The sequence below is a fragment of the Rhipicephalus microplus genome, chromosome 5 (genome assembly GCF_043290135.1).
Source record: "Rhipicephalus microplus isolate Deutch F79 chromosome 5, USDA_Rmic, whole genome shotgun sequence".
NCBI classification, from domain to species: domain Eukaryota; kingdom Metazoa; phylum Arthropoda; class Arachnida; order Ixodida; family Ixodidae; genus Rhipicephalus; species Rhipicephalus microplus.
The window spans coordinates 146,102,876-146,118,437 of NC_134704.1; the positions used below are offsets into that span (position 1 = coordinate 146,102,876).

Consider the following 15,562-nt stretch of genomic DNA (forward strand, 5'->3'; position numbering starts at 1 on the left):
TGACTTGGCGTTTTTGAATGTGTGAGAAAGTCCCGCCTTTTTACGTACACCTTGAACGCTAAGCGGCGTCTGCATATACATGAAACGCCGATAGTGGTTCCCGTCACTTTTCATAGCGTTACGTGGTGCGCACAAAAACGAAGTACTTCATGTAGTGGTACATGTGCAGAAGCTCCACCTCCGTAGCTATTCCTTCAGTGCCAAGAAATCTTGTCGCCGAGTATAGCGTGTGTTTGGTGCAACACCGCTCACGTTTGTCCAACGCCTTCTACTGCTATTCGAACGGAACTGTTGCTTGTAATCCGGTGTTTCCAATATAGTATATGTGAGTGCTTCAAACCATTCTCACTAATGTATTGAATGCGCTGAGGTGATGAAGGTAGTGAACCGAGAAAAGTTTTAGGAGTTCAGCAGGGGTTTTCAGGTCACCACTGCGAAAAATTGCAGGCGCCCATATCATTTGTCGTTCAACAATCTACTACATTTGGTGCCTGGCCACAGCGTGGCTTCAAAAATAAAATACAAGATTAGGCAACCGCCTTTTACACAGAGGATTCAGCCATACTGTGTTTTCATATCATTTATTGATTCGAGGCTTGTTCTCTGCTTCATTGATTTCATTTAGTTCAATGAAGCTGCATATAATGCAATGTCGGATCAGCCAAGGTAGCACCAAGGTAAACGTCTCACTCTTCGGCATTTTCCCAGTTTCTTCCAAATGCTTCTGTAGCTGCATTAGCGGCTGTGTCGATTACTCTACGAGGAACGGCACTGGCAGTGTTCGTTGCGACAATCAGCGTAACTGAAACGTAAAAAAAACAGTGATAATGCTTCATATGTTTAGGCAACTCATGTGTACACACACCAAATACTAAAATGTGAAGAATATTTCGTCGTTTTCTTATTCGTACGGTTTCTCTTCTGTTATTGCAGCGTTATAACCAAGGCAAAATATTTTTAGAAGCCTAATTCACAACAACATAGCAGGTTTTCGCTAAGTTGAGCAAAGATTTGCACAGCAAAGCATTGGTCTATCACAGCTGACTAGAAAGCTTACTTTTCTATTTTTCTACTGAGATCGGCGACCTTGTTGTTATGTCTTTAGTTTTCTTTTCCTTTCTCGCTCTTTCTTGACACGACAATGCTTAGGACCGGGATTTAGTGACGTATTCCCGTCACGGATATAGCGTCGTAAGCTAACACGAAGAGATGTCAACAAGAAACAAAGATGGAAGAAAAAGTTTTCTACTCGGGCGTTCAGCCTACGACTTCCTGCTCAGCAGCGCGAGGAGAAATCGGTTGGGCCAAAATGAAGTACAAACGTCAATTTACTCACGGCTAGTTATTTGTACACACCATTTACGTTACTTGGAGCTTGGTAACTTCAGCGTGTTTTTGTTGCCAATAGCGAGATGACACCAAGGATGCATTGTCTCCACACGCGTTGCGATGCACGTGTGTGGAGTCACGTGCATCGCACGTGTCTCCACACACGTGCATATAACGTGATAACGTGTAAACACGTGATACCGTGTGTGGAGGCACGTGCATCGTCCACGCCATGATCACTGCCGCGTGACCGCTCATGTCGTGATGGGGCGGTTTGTGCCACCGCATCGTAAGCGTGCTTGAATTTACACATAGAGCACGAAAGCGCCTTCGCTTGCTAGGCCACGAGGCTCGCATGCACAGAAATAACGATTGTGACAGTTGTTAGTTCGGGCTCGTCCTGCATAGGCTTGTGCGTTTGCTTGGTCCATTCTTTTTTGTGTTTTAGAAGAGTGGTTGAATTGTCAAGCAGTGACAGTTATTTGTTCTCACTCGTCCTGTATATGTTCTTCTCGTTCGTAATTTGCTGAGGTGCTTGCCGAACTACTGCCCAAGTTTCGCGCTGCTGGCTGTTCTTCACGTGACGTGACAATTTGTCGCCATACCATTATTTATTTTCCCTTGTAACATAACAACAAACTACCTGCGTGAATAAGCGCTTATCTACATGTGTCAAGGAAGGCAGCCAACCCTTACAACAGACAGCTTATGGCACTGTCTAATCAGTAAGTCAGAACATCCAAGAGAAAAAGTTCTCCATTGAAATCTCTTTCTTTACCTACTGAGGCCATCTGAATTTCGCTTGCAACGCATTATGTGTTCCTTGTAGTAGTGCTGTCAGGAAAGCTAGATTTTTTTATTGTGGCAGCAATTCAATACTTGAGGTAGACACAATTTCTCACAATGCTATACACAGGGTCAGTAAATCACATGTAGTGCTATGATGGCATGTTCAATCGACCATCCACCTTGTATAGCTCATAGTTCCTATTGATATAGAGTTTGTAATGTTACCAAGTGCAGCAGCAAGCCCCAAAAGGAGGTAGTTGGTAAAGATTCTACCCATGTCTGCAACTCAAAGATCCAACAGAAAACATGTTATGGGCAAAACTGTATATTCGCTAAATATTTAGGTTTGACAAGGCTTACCAACGCTGTTTTTGTACTTCAGCATTAAGAACTGATTTCTAAAAAAACACGTCAATAAAGCGTTAGAATACTTACATCACAAAGATTGGCTAGTTGGGCAAGTAGGTACTGATTCATATTGTACTGCGCAAAAAACGAACGGAAACAATAATGTATCGTATATCATCGGTGTTGTCTACTCCCCACCCTTGTCATGTAATCGTGTATACGTCGTTGAGGCAGGACGCTGTTTAAATGTTAGACTTCGTTATCTAAATGTTAGCAGCCCACTCTATAGGGAATGCGGTTACGTGCCGCTGTTTGATAACAGTTCTGTGTTGTTTCGGCATAAAAACCAAAAAGTGCACGAACCTCTTGAGGCTGCGCTTATACACAAGATTTCTGAGTCATGCATCAGTGTTCCCTTTGTGGCCCTACATGATAAGAAGTTGAGCTTTCTATTTTGTATGACGTGCGTGCTATTCCTGATTTGACTTAGGTTTTGTGGATTTGGTCCCTCGTGCCTTTTACTCCCTCCCTTTTGCCCTTCCTTGCTTTTTGTGCTTCTTTTATATATTGCCTCAGTCTTTCAATCAAACTTCAGTTAATAGTCTGCGCTTGTCTGTCCTTTTTCTCTACTTCGTGCTTTCTCCTTTTTTTTGCGAAGTACAATGTGAGTCTAATCGGCATAATAACAATTTTCAGATACCCATGAACCTATGTGCTGCAGAATGCTGCGGTATAACAGATAGACAGATAGTGAACTTAATACTTTTGTAATGCGTCAGAGCAGTGTGAGGAGCTTGATATATTTTCAGAATGTGCACCGAGAAAATTTGCTTGGTCTTACAAGCTTTCGCCGAGAGTGTTTACTAATGGAAGAGATTGTGTTTGTTCGCCTTTAATTTTCTAGACTTTGTTCCACACTTTTTCCTAATCTGTGTACGAGTTGCTGCTCGTAATGAACTTTGCCCAGCTCTCTCGTCCAGCTTCTCAACAAATTCTCCTTGCCTACAATTGGACCTGCATAAAATTTTCTAGGATTTCCGTTGCTGGAAAGCTACGAAGCAACGCCCACGCTTTGTTCTGATTCATCCGAGCTTTCCTACAGCCATCGTTCCACCATAGAACTCGCCGATTGGAACTCTTTCCGTTCGTTTTAACAATGCCGTTAGATGCTGCATCAATAACAAAAGCTGGGAAATACGCGACAGCGTCATCTATAGTCAGAGTGGACATCTCAGTACATGTAAGAGGAGGAGGAATAAATGAGGAAGGACAGGGAGAAAGGACAGGGACATGTAAGAGTTTCATACCGTTCCCAATCAGCTGAGTTGAGCTTCCATTTCGAAACCTCTGGGAATGGTTGGCCTTTGTTTGGCGCGCTCAGGATGATTGAGAAGTAGTCTCTCCCATAAGGGGTTTTAAGAACATTTCATTTAAAGTCGGCTAAAAGAGACGGTAACGAGATGCTAAGAGCTATCGAGGAGTGTGAAGTGTTAGCAATGATAAAATACGTTGGCTCCTTTTTATTTAAGAGAAATAAGCTAGACGCATAAAGAAGCTGTTCAATGCGACGTCCTCGAGCATCACAAAGGATATTGTGTGCGTTAAAATCACCTAAAATAAAAAAAGGTTTGGGGACTTCATCCATTAAAGTTTCCAAGTCGTGTGTGTTAAGCTGATGGTGTGGTGGTATATACAAGGAGCATACAATGATGAGTTTGTAACAAAGTACAGCCCGAACGGTCACTGCCCCAAGGGCTGTGCAGAGTTTTGACTGCTGGCATGCCATACTTCGATCAGCTATGATGGCTAGTCCATCAGATGATGCAACAGAATCTTCACGGTCTCTTCAGGAAGTAATGTATTGGCGGAGAAAGTGGCTGTATTTAAAGGAATTAGATGTGCTTCTTACACGCACAGCACTTTGGGGTTAAACTTACTGAGAAGTTCTCGGACGTCATCTAGGTTTATGAGTAGCCCTCTAACATTCCACTGAATGATTTAATTCATTATGAACTAGAAAAAAGTGCTCTGTGTAGACAAGAGTGAAATTGGCTCATTTTACAGGGCCTTTGTGAGGCTCTGTAAGTGGTGTTGTGTCGTTTTTCAGAGCGGTTAACAAGTGGTCGCCGCTCCTTCGGCACTACCGGCGCTGTTTGGCTAGAGGTGGTGTTCATAGCCTCTTACGAAGCACTGGACACCCGCTCCAAAGAGCGATCTGTGTGTCGCTTAGATTTCGTCTCAGTCGACGAAGTTTTTGACCCCACCGGGCAAGAGGTTTTCGGAGCTAACACGAGGAAGATCCAGCCCTGACAGCGCTCAGTTTTCGAACTGATTTTTTTATTGCGCTGCACACCCGCCACGCGCCGAATGCCAACATCTTCTTTGACGAGCGCCGCATTCTGTGGCGCTACAGGGCTCCCCCCCCCCGTAGAGCGAGAGCCGTAGAAGTTTCCAGAGGAGTCGCTCAGTGGTCATGCTTGGATGTGGGCATCCAGACTGAAGATTGAAACCCCGCGGCCGCAAAAGCGGTGATATACGCAGGTTTTAGTCGATCAGCAGCCACGACATCTTCATGGCCATTGATGTCCAGCGTGAACGTCTTAGGTGTACGATGGAGTACGCGGAATGGGTCATCATAGGCTGGTGTGAGTAGTAGCCGTATTTGGTCACGCCGAATGAAAACGTAACTGCAGTCATGCAGATCCTGGCAGACGAAGAGAGACTGGGGGTGTCGGTCGGCAGAAATACCGGAGCAAGGTCCCGAAACGTGGTGCGCAGCTGGCGAATGTACGTGGAGGGATTGTGAGTGGAAGGTGGTGATGATGGCTCGAAGAATTCTCCTTGAAGACGCAGGGAAACGCCATAGACTAGTTCGGCTGATGAGCAGCCGAGATCCACTTTCAATGCTGATCGGATGTCCAGAACTCCGAAGGGGAAGTGGTTGAGCCGCCGTTCCCTTGGCTGGTGAGCAGTTAGGGCAGCCTTCAGTGGTCGATGAAGCCGTTCGACCATGCCATTGGCGGAAGGATGGTAGGCAGATGTGTGAATGTATCGAATGCCCAGGATATTGGCAAGTGCGGTAAAAAGAGCCGATTGAATTTGACGACCGCGATCAGTGGAGACGGCGGAAGGGCATCCAAAGCGCGACACCCAGCCGTTTGTAAAAGCCTTGGCTACTGTTGGTGCTCTAATGTCGCAAATTGGAAACGCTTCCAGCCACCTGGTGAAGCAATCCACACATGTCAGCAGGTAACAGGCTCTTTGCGATGACGCAAGAGGGCCCACGATGTCGAGATGGACGTGAGAAAACCTTGCGTCTGTAGGCCGAAAGGAGGATGTTGCCATGACTGTGTGACGGTGAACTTTAACCCGCTGGCACTCAAGGCAGGTTCGCGCCCAGCGTCGGAGACGAGCATTGATGCTTGGCCAAAGGAAACGAAATGTGACTAGCTTCTGGGTCACACAAACACCAGGATGGCTCGCTCATATTGTGCAATTGATCGAAAATCACACGACGAAAAGCTGAAGGCACGAAGGGCCCAGGGACAACAGTAGACACTTTGCGCGTTATTATTGAGGTAGAAAATAGAAGCGGGCACTCTGTTAACGATAGAGACGTGGACGAAGAATGAGACGATGCAGCTCAGGATTGTTGCTTTGGACAGCTGCTAGCTCTTCCATGTCTAGTGGTGGCTGGGTCGACAAGACATAGATGCGGGATAGTGCATCAGCGGCAGCATTTTCCTGCCCATGTACCTGTCTGAGATATACAGTGAACTCAGGAATAAAGCATAGTTGACGGAACTCCTGTGCAGTATAATTGCTGTGATTGCGATAGAAGGCAAACGTCAGGGGCTTGTGGTCTGTAACGACGTAAAAGTCCCGGCCCTCCAATAAATGACGAAAATGTTTGATGGCGAAGTATACCGCGAGGAGTTCTCGGGCAAATGTACTGTATTGTGCTTCCGGTGGCTTCAGTTTTTGAGAGAAAAAACCAAGGGGCTGCCAACCGGATAGGATACAAGCTGCTAGAGAAGGGCGCCAACTGCCACGCTTGATGCATCGCTGATGAGACGAATTGGGGCATCAGGGGCGGGATGTATGATCATGGTGGCGTCGGCCAGAGCCTTCTTGGCAGTGTCGAAGGCAGAGGCGGTGTCCTCGGTCCACTCCAGTGGCGCAGCTGAGTCTTTATTTTTTGCCAATAGGTCGGTCAAGGGCTTCAGGAATGTGACACACTTTAGAAGAAAGCGGTGATGGAAGTTAAGTAGGCCCAGAAATTCGCGGAGTCTCTTTAGTGAAGTCGGGGTGGAAAGTTTTGAATAGCTTTCACTTTGCTGGCGAGTGGTTGGATACCCTTTTGAGTGACAAGGTGGCCTAGAAATTCTATTCTAGCGACGCCGAAGAGGCACTTGTTGGAATTAATTACGAGGCCGTAATCATCCAGGTGGTGGAACAGGGTGCGCAGGTGGGCTTCATGCTCAGGGCCGGATGAGCTTGCTACAAGGAGGTCATCAAGGTAGGCAAATACGATATCGATAGCTCGCGTGACCTCATTGATAGTGTGCTGAAAGGTCTTCGCAGAGTTGCGCAATCCAAAAGGCATCCTAACATATTCAAACAGACCAAATGGGGTGGTGATGGCCGTCTTCGGAATGTCGGCGGGTTCTACAGGAATCTGATGGTAAGCTTTCACAAGGTCTATATTTGAGAAGATTGTGCACCCAGCCAAATTTGACGTGTAATCCTGTATTTGAGGAAATTGATAGTGGTCTGGTAAGGTGTAGGCATTGAGAGCGCGGTAATCCCCACATGGTCTCAAGTCGTCAGGATCTTTCTTCGGCACCATGTGGAGTGGCGACGCCCAGTTGCTGGAGGAAGGCCGCCCAATGCCGAGTTCAAGCATGTGCTTCGATTCTTGGCGGGCGATGGCGAGGCGTTCTCCAGATAGTCGACGGGGTCGTGTAAAAACGGGAGGTCCAGTGGTCTCAATGTGGTCAGTGATGGAATGCTTCACCGGTGACTCTCTGCTGTGCGGATTCGTGATGCTGGGAAAGTCGGCGAGTATTTTTGCATACGGCGAAGCAGGTGTGAGAGCTCGCAGTCCCGTTGGCGAGGAAGTACAGAGTACACTGTTGATGGAGAGGTGGGTGTTGAGATCAATGAGGCGATGAGTGTGCATGTCCACAGCAAGGTTTAAAAGACTAGTCAGCTCCAAGAACAGCTTGCGAGACGTCAGCCAGGATGAAAATCCAACGGAACGTACGGCGTAGTCCAAGGTGAGGTGTATTAGAGTGTTGGCCGTATGTGCGAATGGCGGAATCGTTAATCGCTTGGAGTGGACAGGTCTGTTCGTTGCGACGGCAATCTGCACACGTGGCTAGGATTACGCTAACCTTGGCTCCTGTGTCGACTAGGAAGCAAACGCCAGTGATCTACTCAGAAACATAGAAAAGGCGGCGCGACTTTCTACCAGTACCACTTGCCGCCGTCAGTGGCCGGTCGTCGCATTTCCCGACCAGGAGCACGAACAAGTGCACTTGCGAGCAGAGGCACCGAATCAACTGTGGTACCAGCACACGGTTGAGGATGAGACGTCCCGCGGCGTGTTGGTTGGCCGAAATTTTGGAGAACATAGGGGCGTCGAGGAGCAACTGTGTATATGGAACCTAGATGACGGTCGACGATGCGCAGGTACAAAGTTATCGAGGCGCCTGACAAGGACGTACAAATGGTTCTCGATGCTCGCGGGTGCCGGGTCTGGAGTGGTGGCCGGTGCCGGTGCGGTAACGGCGTTGAGGCTATGTGCTCGGGAGTAGTCCGCCCCTCGGTCAGCGATTTCAGCGAGTGTGTCTACTGGGACATTTCCTGCAGCTACGAGGACCGGGACAATGACCTGCGCTGTGGTAAGTGCTGGAGGAACAACTCACGTAACAGCTTCTCTTCTTGGGGGGCGGAGGGGTCGCCAAAGAGCTGACGCATGCGTCGCAGGAGCTGTGATGGGCGACGATCACCGAGCTCTGTAGCCATGATGAGCTGTTCGAATCTACTGTGTTTGGACTCAGATTTGCGGAAAATGATAGCTCCGTTCAACGCGTTGTAGGGATGGCTTAGGTGCGGCGACGCTAAAATATGAGCTAAGTCGTCGGCTAAGTCCGGAGGTAAGCAGGGTACCAGATGCCAGTATCTGGTCTGTTGGCTGGTGATTTGCCCTAAACGGAAGTGCGCCTCGACTTGCAGAAACCATGTGCGTGGGCTGTTAGGCCAAAATATAGGCAGGTTGGCATGTTGAATTGCAGCGACTGCAGCACCGCTAGGTCTGGCGTCTTCTTGGGCGTCAGGACCGGTAGGATTGGGGGCAGAGCCGGCGGGATCCATGCGGGGTGATCGGGGCTGGGTGTTCTTTATCGGGTCACCTTTAACTGTCGGAGCTAACACGAGGAAGATCCGGCCCTGACAGGGTTCACTTTCCAAAATTAATTTTCTTCTGCTGCTGCACCCGCCGTGTGCCCAATGCCAACTTTCTTAATTAGCGCCGCATTCTGAGGCGCTACAAGGTTTTTGATACCCCCTAAGCCTCTTCGTTGCTCGGGCTGCTGCCAGAACTAGTAGAGGTCACCAGTGTGGACTGGTTGGCTGGGGGCAGGGCAGCTCTGGCTTCTCCAACCAGAGAAGCACGTGGCTCTGACCTGGGCGTGCTAGGCGTGGTCCAGGTTAGACGCCAAGGGTCGTTGTGGTGGCGCCTCTCGTTCTACCACTTCAGCGAAGGAGGTTCTTAGTGCGAAAGAAGGTGAGACTCGCTGTCGTGCTTCCGGGAATGTTGTATTTTTGTTAAGTTTTGAAGTGATAATTTCATTTTTTTCTCTTCCAAGCTGCGCTCACTCTGGAGTTTACGGGATGGCTGCCCTCGCAGTTTGCACAGTGAACCTCATCGTATTCACAGTCATCAGTACCGTGATCAGTTGTGCCACATTTGCTACAAGTCAACTGCCCTCGGCAAGTCTGAGATCCGTGTCCAAATAGCTGGCGTTTAAATAACGTCTAGCGTTAGAAACATACGCACGCACAGGAAGTTTTACGTACCCGGTTTCGAGTGTCTTGGGTAGAATGCTTGAATTGAAAGTATTAGGTGTTTGTAGCGGTTTCAGTGTTCTTGCGTCTAATTTTTATGCACTGTACATGTGTAATGCCTTGGTCCTTTCATTGCTGAAGTAGTTCCTCTTCGCTTAGTGTCTTCAGGTATTCATTGGATAATACGCCTTTCACTGTATTCATGGTACGATGTGCACTTACTTATACAGGAATATTGCCAAATGCTACAAGGTGTGGCAGTTTGTTGAACTCTTCTTTTTCTTTTAATTCGAGGGGAATATACCCACTTGCCATCTTTGTGGCCTATATAAGGCAGTTACAATGGTGTCTTTCAGGCACTTGGCCCCAAGGAGAGGTGAGATTGCTTTGGCTTTAGTGATGATTGTTCACCGGGAAGAACGTGGTATTTTGGAAACTTTTCCATGTCTTGAGGGGAAAAGGGGGAAAACAGACATGATGCAACGATGCGTACCCTCTCGAGGGCACGATTGGTTACAGAGGGTTGAGAGGTCCCATAAAAAAGTGGCTTCTTAGGCAGGAAGCGCCTACCACCCACCACGGAGCCCAACAAGGGAATGCGGCAGAACGTGTGAACAAGTGTGCACTACGCCAGCAGTACGCCGTTGCTATACCGAATATGGTTTACCCTAAGTAGGATAGCCACACAAAGTTTCCCCTAGCCGACAGGAAACAATGAAGTAAATAGAAACGAGAAGAACACAGGATAGATTTAAACAGGAGAAAAAGACGAAGATATAAGAAGAGATAGACAAAGAATGGTGACTGCCAATTTGCCTGGGTTGGTCAGCCCAGGAGTGCCATCTGCGTGAAGCTGGGGCCAATGGGGTGTGTTGCCTCTGCCAGGGGGCATCAAAGGACCAATCACGTGGCATCAGCCAAACCTCCAAGATTCCCTTTCCCCAGACAAGGCTCAGCCGCACACAGCTAGGCGTAGGAGAGGTCGAGACCCCCAGTTAGCTCGGGTCCGTGGTGTCGCAACACACCAAACGCCTGCTTGCGCGGACGTCCCTGCGGGAGCCTGACAAAATGAGCTGAAAAAGAATGACGCATAAATATTCCAATAAATTGAGTGCATTGTTTAAATCGGTGTCATGAAAAGGTTATAAAAATTAGATACAAGTCAGTTTTCAAAAATAATCAGCACGAGAAAATTATTTTGGATCTCGTTAGCTTAAGTTCGGTTCGCCATATTTATAAAAGCGATAGTTATACCCTCCCAGTGGCATTGCGATTCCTCAGATATTTTTGAGGAACAACGTCAGTGTATAATCAAAGTATTACCCTATTTCCTCGGAGGTCAATACGTAAATATATAAACATAGGCTCGAATGCATCATTGCACTCGAAATCTGCTGTCTGTCCCTGATAAAGCTAGAAACTATGCACCATTGCCGCGAACTATCTCAATTTCTTCGCCCCTGACTGAAAATAGCGCTAAAAAACGAGGACACAAGAAGAGGACACACAGCACAGGCGCTAGTGCTGTGTGTTCTCTTCTTGTGTCCTCGTTTTTTAGCGCTATTTTCAGTCGTCACAATGCACCAACAAGCCCAAATTTCGACAGTGTTCTTCGCCCCACTCAGATAATACTCGTAAAGTATTTTACGACTTTTAGGTGCCTGCTTTCAAATAAGAAAGAAAAGTGTGTTACAGCGTAATAAGGTACCGTAAAGGTTAATACGGCTGGCCTTCCCATACAGGGTACGCGTATTGCTTTTTCGTCTACCTACCTCAAAACCACGTGAGGTGGCGTTATTCAGTTATGCAGGCAGGCTATATTATGTTGTATTTCAAGTTGGTTTGTCCACGTAAAAATGAAAAACATATTTGCGCCTGATATGCCTGAACGTGCAGGGTGCTTAAACTTGGTTTTCAGAAGTGCAACACGATAGCTTCTCAGGTTTTGTTCACACTGTCCTCTGCTTCACTTACCATACCTCACCAGTAGTCGGGTGGCACGGGGAAACCTATGCTGCTGCACAGCTCTCTATTTAAGAAAGTTGCACTGTCTCGCTCCCCGTAGACACCCCACGCCATTCTTAAACGAAAGCAAAATCGATTCGCGTGCCATTGACTATTGTAAACTATTTCGAGCGCTTATTGACATTACAGTTGCGCAGTGCCTAGTACACGCATGCAGGAAGAGCACCGACACTGCTACAGACAATTAAACTTGATTAAGTAGCTAGCAATGGATTGTAGCTGGTGTCCTTTTATGGGACGGCAATTGTATTTTTTTTTGTGAAAGGGGCTCTCTATAGCAAGCGCGGAAAAAAATTGCTTAGGGTGTAGGTATTTTTCAAGACAACAGTTTTCTATCTGGCCAGTTACATTTCGACAGCTCTTCACTGTGCGCAACCCAGTATTAATTGACGCTTACAATACTGATGAAATATGCGCCACCCATAAAAAAACAATAACAGCAAATTATTCGTTTGACAGTGTCATACCAAGAATATCTGGTCATGTTTGAGCAGGTGGCATCCCCAGTTTCCACGTTCGTATAAATCTTCTTGTATTTTTGATGTCATGTAAAATGGGCTCCGTATCGGCCATTACGTGATAGCACGATGATAATTTATAGCATCACTCGTTAAGACACGATTGGTGTATAGATGAACTCTTCCGAGGCCTGCTGCATATAAAACAGGGTGAGATAGTGTTATAGATGGCATTTTGGCTGCCAGAAGACTGCGGATAATGTGAAATACTTCCCGTGCTATACTCTTCAAATATTAAGTGCTGAACGCAAAGCTATGATGTCGCAAATAAAAGATACGCACGTTTGAGAATATACGTCCTAATAAATTTTGAATAGATGAGGAAGACATCGTAACCAGACAAGTCATTGCATGCATCTCAAGTATCTAAAAAATCAACTTGCAGGCTCTTTCTAGTTTTCTAATCGGCGTAGGTAATAAGATGTTGTGCCTTGGAAAGGAAGAGGCTAGCATGCAAGTTTACAATGAAAATCGAAGTTGCGGCTAAAGATAGGTCACCTTACCGCTGAATATTTCGACTAAACAGCAGTGCAATCTGGAAGACTCGGCGATGTTACTAAAGCCTCAGACAGACCCGCCTTTTTTAAAGTGCTGCAGATCTAATTCCATGTAACCGACCTGACATATTTATAAAGCTTGGCAGAGTGGTCTGACAATTAAGTTTTCAAATCGTATTTATTAGCATGAGCAAACCTTCCTCATAAGACCATACTGTCAGCCACTACAAATCACAATTCCTCTCACAGCTCTAAATTCAATGAAAAAGAAAACCAGAATTGACGCGGCGTAACTAAAACGTCAATTGGGTCAAAAGAGATGTGCCTAGGACTTTTTTTCATTTTCGCTGGGAAGAGTCGTATATTCAATGTGAGGGACAGGCTCAGTCATGCAAGCCACGCAAGGCGGGAAACAAAAGCCCTCTTGCAGATATCCAGTATATCCAAAATGCCTTTAATAAACAGCAAAGTTGGTAACGTTGATGTAGGAGTGATTCCTTTGTCGCATGGCTTGGAAAGAGCGTGGCAGTTCCCCACCAACTACGTCTGTATAATGGACCTTACATTTCAGATCCCTAACTAGTCCCCTGTACCTAATTATAAAAATTTTCATATGCGTGAAAACATAGCGAGATAAAATGAAAAAAGAAGACGGATTGCCATTATTTCAGATACCATTCCAGGGTATACTCTTTGTATCCTACCACGACAAAAATGAAGTGATGTAGTTTGCGAAATAGAACCATCTGTTTAGAACGGATGAGGTTCTGCTGAAGTGAACAAAAAAGATTAACCGTAGGTTCAGTGGTTATTAAAATTTTGGTATGTGAAATTTCAGTTTAATACGTCCAGACTAAAAAAGAATATTCAATTTTTTAGACTTTCTGTCTAGGACACTGGGAATTGCTGGGCTGACCGATTTTTGAGTCAATTCTGGTTATTTATAGTGCATTATTTGTTCAAGAAATATTTCAGAAACAAATCGTTTATTTTTTGGGAGGGTATGGTTGTTACTAAAAACTCTAAGCCGTTTTTGGTGAGAAATGAAGTAACTTAAGGCAGTAGAGTAGGACCGGAGGTCTCTCTTAAGCAAATGTAATTTTTTAAAGGCCAGCCGGCACAAATCCTTGCACCATGTTTTATTGGTATTGTATACTACTGTTGTACGAAGATATATGTCCTAATGCGATGGTGATATTAAATGCCAAGCACTTCTTAGTGACTCTTACATCCATCCATCCATCCATCCATCCATCCATCCATCCATCCATCCATCCATCCATCCATCCATCCATCCATCCATCCATCCATCCATCCATCCATCCATCCATCCATCCATTCATCCATCCATCCATCCATCTACCCATCCACCCATCCATCCATCCATCCATCCATCCATCCATCCATCCATCCATCCATCCATCCATCCATCCATCCATCCATCCATCCATCCATCCATCCATCCACCCACCCACCCACCCACGTCTGGGTACTCTCGTAGCAGTGTCTTTAATTCGACCGATACCAAGATTTTCATGGAAGGGCATTAGTGTGTGACGAAGAAGAAGGGCATGCGATTACAAAAAATAGTGTGATATCCTCGTCGTGTACGTCTTCAAAACATTTACTTCGTTTCCTCTTGGCGCTTACCCGCACACCACAGCCTAAGGAATGTGGTTGTCAATTTTTGATTACCAAAAAACCGGGCTAGGAGCTTCAATAATGCTGCCTTTTTGCATGGCCCCGCGTGGAATTCGAGTGCCCGGACGAATCCGCGAGCATATAGCTACATGCAAATTTCATCGTCACGCTTCAGAGCCGCCGCCGTCAACAATCGCACGAAAGGAAACTGGCTAACTTAACGCAGCGACGTGTGCACCAGGAAATGCACTGTGCATAACCTTTGTTCTTACAAGACAAACGTCACCAAGACTGCGGTTCTGAGTTTAGGACTTATTCGCAATGCAGGCCCTCAATTGGACCGTAAGAAGATAATTTGCGCGTTCAAGAACGCGGCGAGACACGTAGAAATGTCTCACTTTGCGCTTTCTTTCCTTCGTCATATAAAGCCTTCCCCTGTGACCTCAGTACACACACACACACACACATATATATATATATATATATATATATATATATATATATATATATATATATATATATATATATATATATATATATATATATATATATATATATATATATATATTTATATATATATATATATATACGGGATCTGCCAGACAATAATGCCAAGGAATGTAGTGCGGGAAGTTATCAGACCCAATTTTAATGTAAATGTGAGGAAGAGCTAGCTTGCCGTGAACAGGAACTGAACCTGCAACCTTCAAATAACGCGTTTGATGTTCCACCACTGAGCTACCACGGTGGCTATCCGCCCTTAAATGTGGGAGTGTCAGTCAGCGCCACCTGTAGCCATGGTAGCGAGTGTGGCACACTTTTCATGAGCCTGTTTGACGTCACGTAGCACGTTAACTTATTACGAGCTGGCAGCTGATCAATCTTCATCATGAACATCATCAGCCTGACTACATACACTGCAGGACAAAGGCCTCTCCCATGTTCCACCGGTTCACCCGGTTCTGTGCTTGCTGCTGTCAATTTATACCCGCAAACTTCTTAATGTCATCTGCCCACCTAACTTCTGTCTTCACCTAACCCGCTTGCCTTCTCTGGGAATCCAGTTAGTCACTTTTAATGACCAGCGGTTATCCTGTCTACGCGCTACATGCCCGGCCCATGTGCATTTCCTCTTCTTGACTTAAACTATGATATCCTTAACCCCCGTATGTTCCCTAATCCACTCTGCTCTGTTCTTGTCTCTTAATGTTACACCTATCATTTTTTTCATTGCTCGCTGCATCGTCCTCGATTTCAGCTGAAGCCTCTTTGTAAGTCTCCAGGTTTCTGTTCTGTAGCTATGTACCGGCAAGGTACAGCTGTTATATACCTTCCTTTCGAGGG

General features: G+C 46.1%; 1 long non-coding RNA gene across 1 annotated transcript; it reads right to left on the reverse strand.

Annotated features, from left to right (window-relative positions):
• Positions 1-565: 565 nt before the first annotated feature.
• LOC142817401 (uncharacterized) lies at positions 566-12,708 on the reverse strand. Its single transcript, XR_012895213.1, has 2 exons — positions 12,584-12,708; positions 566-802 (listed from the first exon to the last, which is right to left on the reverse strand). It is a non-coding gene; the product is annotated as an uncharacterized LOC142817401 (long non-coding RNA).
• Positions 12,709-15,562: the final 2,854 nt, after the last annotated feature.